Source organism: Pinus tabuliformis, chromosome 9 (genome assembly GCF_031772625.1).
Source record: "Pinus tabuliformis cultivar Carrire ecotype Pingquan chromosome 9, CPIR1, whole genome shotgun sequence".
Lineage (NCBI taxonomy): Eukaryota > Viridiplantae > Streptophyta > Pinopsida > Pinales > Pinaceae > Pinus > Pinus tabuliformis.
Genome location: NC_142307.1, coordinates 815,581,337 through 815,592,887, shown reverse-complemented (window position 1 = coordinate 815,592,887; position 11,551 = coordinate 815,581,337).

Below are 11,551 nucleotides of genomic sequence, written 5' to 3'. Positions count from 1 at the left end.
AATTACATGCACTAACTCAAAGGAGTCACCAATACCCTAATATTTAAAAGAACCACTCAAGGGGACACCAATCCCTTGATGTTCACATGAACTAACCCGAAGGAGGCACTAATTCCATAATATTTATAGTCACCAACGTAAAGGAGACACTAGTATCCCCATTTTTATAAGAGCCAACCTAAATGAGACACTAAGAGCCAACCTAAATGAGACACCATTCCCCAATATTTATAGGAACCGAATTGAAGGAGACACCAATCTTATAATATTTATAGCAACAAACCTGTAGTTCCATACAAATCCCCTTTTTATATATATTTTTGACTCATGTCCAATGACTCTTTATTTAAATTTGACTCAAAAAATAATCTTTAATTCCAAATTTACTTTCTTTCTTTGATCTTACTGGGCATTGGAATCCATTTTTTTGGTTCATGATCCAATCAATCTTCCACCAAATATTTGTTATACCTTCTCATATCTACAATGGACACTACTTCCTTCCTTGAAATAACTCTATAATTACCTCAACACTTCAGATATGATTTTTTTTTTCACGCAACAATTCTTTTCAAAATCTCTCTCTCTATATATATGTGTGTGTGTGTGTGTGTGTGTATTTATATATCCCCCCACTTTCTTGCTAATTCCACGTCTTTCCCTATCTCTCTCCTCTCTCTCCCCCCTTTTTTTGTTAGTTTTCCTCTTTCATCTTCCCATACCCTCTCCCTCCCTCCATTTCCACCATCCAAATATATTTATATCCATCTCTCTTCCTTTCTGGCCTTCCTCCATCTCCCCTTCTCTCTTCCTCCACATTGTCCCCACTTTCATTCTTATGTTTTTCTTTGTATATTTATCTCTCTTCCCATCTCTCTCTCTCTCTCTCTCTCTCCATCAAAATTTAACTCTGTCACTTGCCCCTCCTTCTCTCTATTGTCCCTCCCTCTTTCCTCTTATCTCTCTCTTTCTCTACTACCAATATTTCCCTATTTTCATTTGCATATTTTTCTCTATCACTTTCTTGCTCCTTGCATATTTATCTCTATATCAACCCTACCATTCTCTTTATTATGACCTCACTCCCTAAAAATCTCTCCCTCTCTCCTTCTCTCTCAACCTATTCTCCTTTATCCCTATCAATCTATTATCCGCACTCTCTCTCCCTCTAATCCCATCTCTTTCTCCCTCCCCCATTTGTTCTCTTCCACCTTACTTAACCTCACCCCAAATCTCTCCCTCATCACATACCTTCTTCTCTCATTTCTCACTCCCTCTCTACTCTCCCTTTATCTCCTTCTCTCCACTATCCCTCACTCCACTCTATCTATATCTCAATCCCATCACACACACCCACACACGTAGTCTCCACATCACTCTCCTCTTTCCTCTCCATATTTATCTTCTATCCTCCTTCTCTCCCCTTCTCTCACCTCTCTAGATCCATTTCTATATCCCACACTTCCTCTATATCCCTTTCTTAGCCTCATAGGATATATCTCCCTATTCCTCTTATACTACCTCCCTCCATGCCCCTCATTTCAGTTCTATCTTTATCTCCATATCCACCTTTCTCTATTTCCTCCTTCTCTCCTCTCTCTTTCTCATGCCCAACTCTCTCTAGAATGATATCTATATCTCTCTTTATTTATTTGAATCTTTTTCCCTCTCTCTCCCCTAACTCCATCTCTCTCTCTCTCACTCCCTCTATTTTAGTCTCTCCTTCTATCTTTGTCCCCTTCCATCTCTCTTGCATTCCTAACTCTCGCCCTCTCTCTCTCTCTCTCTCTCTCTCTCTCTCTCTCTCTCTCTCTCTCTCTCTTTGTCTCTCTCTCTCTTGCTTGACTCTATACCACCTACAACTCTCTCTCTCTCTCTTATATATATATATATATATATATATATATATATGTATGTATGTATGTATGTATGTATCACTCCTTTTCTCCTTCTCTCCTCCTCCCTTTTGTTTCGTCTATTTCTCTATCCCTCCCTCCTTCAATAAGTCACTACTTCATAATAAACCCCCTCCAAATCTCCTCATCTCTCTCTAATCTATAGCTCCATATGTATCTCCTTTCCTCTATCAATCTATATCTCTCTCTATTATCCTCTATACTTTACTCCACCCCCTCTCTCATTCTCTTTCTCCTCCTACTCCATTATCACCTCATTATATCTTAATCTTCCTCTTTCTTCCGCTTCCATTTCTCCCTCTCTCTATTCCCCCACCCTTGCATCATATTCTCTCTCTCTCTCTCTCTCTCTCTCTCTCTCTCTCTCTCTCTTGTCCCTCTCTCCTTCTTTACATTTCTCTGTGAATATCCCTCTCTATTCTACCTTCCACTCTAATTTCTTCCTTCATAAAAACCTTGTTCCAACATTGTCCTTCTTTTCCTCCCTTTTATGGAAACATATAACTAAATAAAAGAAAATATAGATCAAAAACTTAAAAATAAGCCTCTTCAAGGGGACAACCTTCTTTACATCACATAAATCAACAATTATTAGATGATACATATGACAATACCTCTTTGGTATATATAGGAGTCTAAGGGGTCATGATATAATCAAACTCTACTTAACAATAATAATGTAAGGGCCCAACATTAACAACAGTGGCTTCTATGGGGCAAAAAAATAACAATAAGGGAGCTACATGGGAACAATAATAACAATAAGGGGGCTACATTAAAAATAACAATAATGAATATAAACTAGTATTATAGGAACCTAACATGCCCCTCTCCTTGAAAAAAGTTTTGTCCTCAATGCTTGAGCATTTTTCGATGCTTTTGTATAAAATTCTCATCCTCCCATGTCGAATCTTCAACACATAAATTCTTCCACTTAATGAAATACTCTAAAATTGAACATTTATGTAGCTATCAGGTTCTTGTTTTTGTGATTTCTTCAAGCTCCAATATGATTTTTCCTTCTTCATCAAGTTCTAGCAATATCGTTCGAAATGGGAGCTTGTCACTCATAACCTTCTTTAAGAATGAAACATGGAAAACTCGGTGTACTCGGGAAGATGTAGGAAACTCTAATTTGTATGCCATAGTACTAATATTTTGAAACACCTTGTAAGGATCATATACTAGGGTGATAATTTATTATCCTTCTCAGCTTGATTGAGAAACATTTGTTTGTATGGTTGTAGCCATAAAAATATCGACTTTACTATGTCAAAACTTACTTCATTGAGATGTTGATCTACCTATTGTTTCATTTGATTCTGCACCAGAGTGATGTTATCATTTAAGAGTTGGAGAACTTGTTGTTGCTCGATGTGATATTCCACTTTTTGAACCTTAAAATTTCCTCTTAAAGGTGATGTGATGTATGGTGGATGATATCGATAAATTGCCATAAATGGGGTAATTTTTTCTATAGTATGGAAGGAAGTTTTATACCATGATTCAACCAGAGTAACCACTTGATCCATTTTGTTTGTTTATCTTATACAAAGAAACAAATATATCCTTCCAAACATTTTTTCACTCTCTTAGTTTGTCTGCCAGATTGAGGATGATTAGATGAGCTATAAGTTAATTGATTGATTAGCAAGACAAGAAAATTTCTGTCAAAAAATATCTAGTGAAAATGGAATTTCAGTCACTTACAACATTTTTTAGGTTTTCTTGTAGCTTTTTAATTGTTTCCATTAATGCAATAGCAAACGTACTGGATTTAAAACGATGATATAATGCACAAAAGTGCACATAATTGGTAAGTCTATCAACTACCACCATGATGCCACTCTTTTCTTTGGACTTGGGTAAACTTGTGATAAAATCCATTGAGTCCTCCTCTTAACGCTGACTTGGAATGGATAAAGGTTGTAACAGACCCGAGGTCTTAATTGTCTCAACTTTATTTTGTTGTAAAACCAAACATTCTACCACAAACTTCTGAATATCATATTTAAGGTGATCCCAGAAAAATTCCTTCTTGACCCTATGGTAAGTTTTTAAAAATTTCGAGTGCCCTCCTAAGGGGGAAATGTGAAATTACAAAAGAATCTTTTGTTTAAAATGAGAATTCTTACATAGATATAAGTGATCTTTGTACCATAATGAATCATTTTTCCAGATAAATGTATCAAATGTATTGGGATCTTGCTGCAATTTTTGAATGAGTGTCCACACCTCTTCGTCATTCTTCCATTCATACCTTGATTCAGTTATCCAACTAGGTTGGATAAAAGAAATGGAAAAGAATAATGTTTCCATGTCCTCATCCTTTCTTGAGAGTGCATCGACAACAACATTTTGCTTCCCTATTTTATAGATGATTTCAACGTCATAACCAAAATATTTGTGACCCATTTTTTAATATTTTCTAAAGATAATCTTGTTCCGAAAGGAATTTAAGGCTATCATGATATGGTTTTATCTTGAAGTGTCTACCCATTAGGTAAGGTCACAATTTATTTAGTGCGTGTAGTATTGCCAACATTTCCTTTTGATAAATAGGTTTGTGTAAATAATTTCCCTTGATTTGATGAATTTCAAAAGAAATGGGCATTCCTTCTTGGATTAGAACAACAAAAATTCCATTTCTTGAGGCAACACATTCCACAATAAAGGTTTTTGTGAAGTATGTTGTATCTAATACTGGTGCTTGGCACATTCCACTTTAAGATGTTCAAAGCCCTTATGTGCTTCTTGAGTCCAAGAAAATGCATCTTTCTTCAGTAATTCCATTAGATTTGTTGTTATTACCTCATAATGATTAACAAAGTTGTGATAATACCCTTGTATAACCAATAAATCCTCGAAGATGCGTTATGATTGTGCAGATTTCCATTCCATAATGGCTTTAATTTTGTTAGGGTCTACCTTTCAACCCTCATGAGATACAATATGACCCAGATTTTCTAACTCTTGTAGTCCAAAAGAAACATTTGGAGGTTTTTGTATATAATTTTTTCTCCTCCAATAATTTGAGCACCCTGTCAACATGTTGAAAATGATCCTTCTAAGACTTCTTATAGATTACCATAACATAAGAAAATTCTAAATTTTTTTTTCTAAGGGTTTGGAAATGGAATTCATCAAACCTTGAAATGTGGAAGGTGCATTAGGAAGGCCAAAAGGCATGACCAAAAATTTATTATGACCTTCATGAGTTCTGAATGTGGTTTTCGGAATGTCTTTAGTCTTCACTCTAATTTGTTGATATCCTAAATGAAGATCCATTATGGTGAAGTAAATTTCTCCATGTAATTCACCAATAATTGATTAATGACATGAATGGAAAAATTATCTATAATAGTGAGCTTGTTGAGCTCCCTATAATCCAAACACATATTCCATTATCCATCCTTCTTATGCACAAATACTACTGGAGCAGAGAAATAACTTTGCCTATGTTGAATAATAAAAACCTCTAGCATTTATGTAACTACACGTTTTGAAAATTTCACTCCTTTGGCATAGGGATACCTATAAGGCCTAATGTTTGGAGGAGCACTTCTTGGAATCAAGTGAATAGAAATATCATAATCTCGAATAGGTGGGATGCCATTGGTAGTATCAAATGCCTTAGAATGATTATCCAAGACATTTTTTATATCTAGAGAAATGAATGATTTCAATGTTTGAACCTCCAGTGAACATAATTGTGCAATTACACCCCATTGTTATTTATTAAAAAAATTTCTCATGATCATATAGCTTATTATCTTCCATGGTTTCCCTTAGATACCCCTAAAATAACTTCCCTTTCCTTCCCATTTAAATTTCAATAAAAGTACTTGAAAATTAAAAGTTATCATCTGTGAATATTGTAACCATTGGACTCTTAGTACAACATCAACACCACTCATAGGAATGGAAGGCATTAGAATATTCAACACATATTATCCCATGGTTAGCTTGATATTATGACACTTTCTAGATAAATTTATAGTTCCTCCATTTTCAACCATTAGTTGACACTCTAGTGTTGGATATAGAAACCAATTCTATTCCTTGTTTATCATACAGTGAATAAAATTATGGGTACTACCTGAATCAATCAACACTATTACATTTTTTTCTTGATATATCCCTCTATATTGAGAGTTTAAGGAGTAGTAATTCCCACAAATTCATTAGAATATATGGTTGGATTCACTTCTTCTCTTTCCATGGTTGATTTTGGTTGTATATCCTCTTCCTTTGATGTTTCTTATCCCTTTTCTTCCTCCTCTTCACAATCTATGTAAAATAATTTCCCTCCTCTTCACAATCTATGTAAAATAATTTCTTCTTAGCACACTGATGACCTTTAGTGTATTTACTATCATAATTGTAATAAATCCCTTTTTCTCTTTTTCCCTCCAATTGTTGCAGTGTCAACCTTGTAGCTTGTGGGAGGCTAGGAGCAACAAAACTTCCATATTTATAATTATGAGTGCTATACTTCCTTGTTGCCATGATTTTGCTTTCAACTTGTCTTGTCATCCTGAATGTCTTCTCTAATGAATTAGGTTCCCAAAGGTGAACCTCATGTTAGATGTTATCTTTTAAATTCCCTTTAAAGACATAAATCTGAAGCTCCTCTGGAATATCAATTACCTTGGTGTTCAATTTTGGGAAGTCCTCAGTGTGCTCCACCATTGAACCTTTTTTTTAGATTTATCAATTGGATAAAGAAGGTGTTTCTCTTTGTATCCTAATAATGTGCTATCATTTCCTCCATAAAAATTAACTATGTGATAAGTGGTGTACAAGAACAAATCAATTTATGCCATACAAACTAATTTGGTTCTAGTTATAAAGATACAATTCATTTGCACATCATGTAGATCGAAATATTGCTCTATTTGTAGTATCCATGTTACCAGATCCTTGCGATCAAACTTGTTCATATCGATCTTTGGAATGTGGTTGGTCTTCAACCCAAAGTTAAAGCCTTTAAAATCATTATTAGCATTTGTGTTCTCATCATGAATTTCATGGAATACCTTGTCGCCATTAAGAATCATGTATTTTAGCAACTTTGTCAAACCTTCCTTCAAACCTTGCATGTATGCTTTTAAACCATCCATGTTGCATTTTATGTATTATTTTAAACCATCCATGTCCCCTTCTAGTTCATCTTTGGTTGCTCTTTGTGAGAGAGAAATTTGTTTCACTTGGTCCCATAATTTTGATATATCATGTTGAAATTCTTCCTCTTCATGCGTCATATTATAGTTTCTTGAGGGCTTAATGAGTGTAGGGTTATTCTGTTTGGGAGGAATTTTAGAACCAAATACTGATATTTATGCTTCAATATTCCCTTGGAATTTCTTCATACAAATTTTTCGAATAAAAATTATGATTTTTTTTAAAAGAATACAAACATTTTTCTTTCTTTTAGGAGCTCAATCTTGAAAGAGTTGTCTCTCTATATATTTAACCCTCGAAGATTTGAAAATTTTTCCTATGATATCCCTCTGAGTATTGTTTCTAATGCCACAATCCATACTGAGATTATATTAGTAAAGAAAAATTTATCCCCAGCCTCCCACAATGACCTAGTTATGGACAGGTTCATGAGAGGAAACTTGTACGCAATTTCCTGTGTCAATATTTTAATCTTCGGCCCAAAAAATGATATACAAAAACTTAAATTATGTGCAATTTCAGTCGCTTTTTTTGAATTCCAAATCTGATTCTTATAGAGAAAGTTATGATTATTTTCCCTAGTTCACATGTTTGAGACGGAATTATCGAAAGTGAAAAAAACTCTAACTTCTTTGGACCATATCTAAGAAAATATAATGAACCAAGATCTAAGATTTTTACACAAAGTTCACCATGATTTGGGCTCCACGTGGTTGAAATTTAAGCTTTTGAAACATCGTATAAAAATATGTTAGAGAAAAAAACACGAAGTCATGTTTGAAGTCGCAAAACCCTAGAATCTAAAGATCTAATACCAAATTTTATGCAACCAAATCACAAAACATATGAAAAGTTAGATCAATGATTTGAAAATTATCCTCTTTGAGTGGGAAACCCTCCTTTATATAACATAAATAAATAATTCTTAGATGATACAAATAGCAATACCTCCTTGGTACATATAAGAGTAAGGGGTCACAATATAATGAGAGCGTACATAACAATAATAATGGAAGGGCACGACACTAACAATAGTGGGATTTTATGGGGCACAAAAATAGTAATAAGGTGGCTACACTAATAATAACAATAAGGATACTAGACTAGTATTATAGGGACCTAACAGTCCCTAACTCTCCTTCATCTATCTCTCTTATTCTCTCTTACACTAACACTTTTCATAGCTCTCCAAATTTTTATCTGACTTTCCCACTGTCTCTACAACTATTTTCCCCTCACTCACCAACTCATTATTTTGCACCCCACACATTTTAGTTTCCCTTTCTTTTTCCCACTATTTACCTTGGTCCTCTACCCCTCTCCCTCCTACTCTCCCCCCAACCCAACCTAAACCATTTCCCATGTATTAAATTCCCTAGTTATAAGAACACACACAACTTCCTACTACTATGGCACACATGCACTTTTAGTACTAGTATTGTGCATACATTTTAAGTGTCAAGATCACACACATGTTTTATTTTAATTTAATTTTTCCCTATTAGGAAGCTTATGTGCATGATTAGTTGGTTACTTTAGTCAAAATTTTATGTTTACAAATTTAAATTTTGTTATCCTAGTGGTTTTTCCTACATATACATGAAAACATAATTTTTTGAGAAAACATGTGTGTGCACACACACGTGTGGAGTTATTTTTCTGTAGGTTATAGAGATCGGTTTTCTATGAAACTAAATAAAATTATGTAGTTGATTGTGTATATTTTACATATATCATTTAATTAATAGTGTTTACTACTTTTAATACATTTTCGTCTTGGCATATATCAAAATAATAATATACATCATTTGTTTATTTCGATTATATTTTTTTTACATGGAAAATAACATACCAATGATAGGGAAACCTAAAATTCACATAATCAGACACAATTTATAAATTATATAGTGAGAAAGCTAATTCATTTTTTACATTTCATATTTCTACACCATATTTAAATTCATTCTATATATATCTCTAATGATTTCTCCAACTTATCATATTATTATTTTTCTAAGTTTCATTTTCACTGACACATCATGAGAGACCATTGTTAGCTTGCACCCATCCAAATATGTCCTTTATCAATAGAAGCTAGGAATATTTTTAATAATCCATACATATCATAGAGTGTGGGAAATGCACACTTTAGAAATTCTTATGATTCTCAAACTATCAAAAATAAGATATTTGATGATATTTTGGTACAAATATGCAAAATTTGAAGGATTTTTTAGTTTTTAAGAAAATAAGGTGAGTTTTAAAATAAAATACTTTTCTACTATAGAATGTGGATGAAGCATTATATAAAAGAATACCTCTGAATCTTCTTTTAGAACAAAAAAAGGATAGAGAATTAATACATGGATAAAATTTCTTCATAATTTTTTCTCTTATAAAAAGGAATTTTGGACAATTTTATAACTAATATACAATTGAAAAATTCTTGCATTCCATTTAAGTAAATCAATTGCTAAAAAGTTGACATAATTGCATATTTTTTTCACTTATGTTATTTACATGCAGTAGCATTGTATAGTGAAGTTTGTTCCATGAAAATTATATTTATAATGGAGCTAAGTATTCACTTGAGTATCTAACAAATTACGCCACCGACACTAAAAATTTAACAAAGTAATCTCAATTTTCCAATATCCTCAGGAATATGAAGATTTGAATTCTAAGGTTGTTGGGGTTTCCTAATATGTTTGAGTTTGCATGTGTAGCTTCTTTATTATCAAGATTTAGATAGTTTGAATCATTTTGATTTTAATTTCATACTTAACTTTCTTTTTATGGAAACTTGAGACATTTTCAATTTTACTCATAAAAAGATTTAGTATAAGGATTTATAACAATTTAATAAGTAAATATAATAATAAATAGAACAATAATAAAGAATGAACTCTTATCATAAAGCATAATCAAAAGCCACCATGAACCAAGATAGAATAGAACATGAAACCACATGACTAAATTTGATAGAAAATCTTTAAATTTTGACTCTTTAACCAAATCCATTATCTGGCTTGCAATGAAACTTAACTTAAAAAAAAATAACCAACCTATTCTCACGTTAAACATTGAGTAAGTGAGGTTACTATGGGCCTACTTCTCTTTACATTTCATGCTACATTGTTAAACCACTCTCTTAAATTAATATCTTATTTTTCTCTCATGAAAGTCTAGTTAAATACTTTACCTTAAAAATTAAGGTAAGGGGGTCAATGAAACCTTAGTTTTCATTCTTAAAATTGCACAATATCAATTAGATAACCTATTATTAGTTGAAATCACTAATGATATAAAACTATTCAACATTTAGAAACCTAGAAAATTAGTTTCTTATTGTCTTGATGGTTTCTACCATCTTACCATCATTTAGTGAGGTCACTATAGGCATGAAAGTGATAGTTAATATAAAATCCCAAACTATAATGTATTTTGATATAACTTTTACTCATAATCCTCATCCCCTGAAATAAAACAAATGCCTACACTTGGTTGCTTAAAGGTGTATAGAGACCCCATTCGAAGGTGTTTTCTTAAATTGCTCTAATGTCAAGAATGTTACCCCACACCTATGACACCTAGTAATATACACATTATAATATGAGCGATATGCTTTAAAATTTGTATCCATTTCTTATAAATTTATTTAAATGACAAAAAAGAAGAACTATCCACTTATGGTTTCGTATTTCCACGATTATTTGAAAATTTATACATATCCATCATTTCTAAACATTACATATTCATTATCGTTTTTACATGCATATCCTTCTCTCTATGTCCTATAGCTCATTGAATCTCTAAACATTACATATTCATTATAGTTTTTACATACATATCCTTCTCTCTATATCCTATAGCTCAATGACTCTAGAAATCATACCCTTATAATATTTAAGGTTCACTTTCAATGAGATAGAAATTATCAAAAACTTTTGGATAAATAAAAAATATAGATAAAATAAAAAAATTCACATCCTTCTATATAATTTATTATAAATTTTATACTCTATATAATTATATATCTGATAATTTATATATATAATTTATTATAATTTTATTATAATGAGATAGATAGATATATAAAATTTAATTTATAATTTTATTTTTTTTAATTATGATTAAAACATTTTAAGTAATTTTACTATTTTATATAATGGTTATTAGTTTCATATATCTTTTTGGTCAATTTTGTTCGAAATAGAGAAAATTTGTGTTCTAATTGCAAGTTTAAGTATTGCAGTGTGGACAGTGCAAGTTTCCAAAAAAAAAATTTGAAAACATTGAATCCATTCTATATATATATATATATATATATATATATATATATATATATATATGTATATATATATATATATATATATATATATATATATATATATATATATATATATATATATATATATATATATATATATATATATATATATATATATATA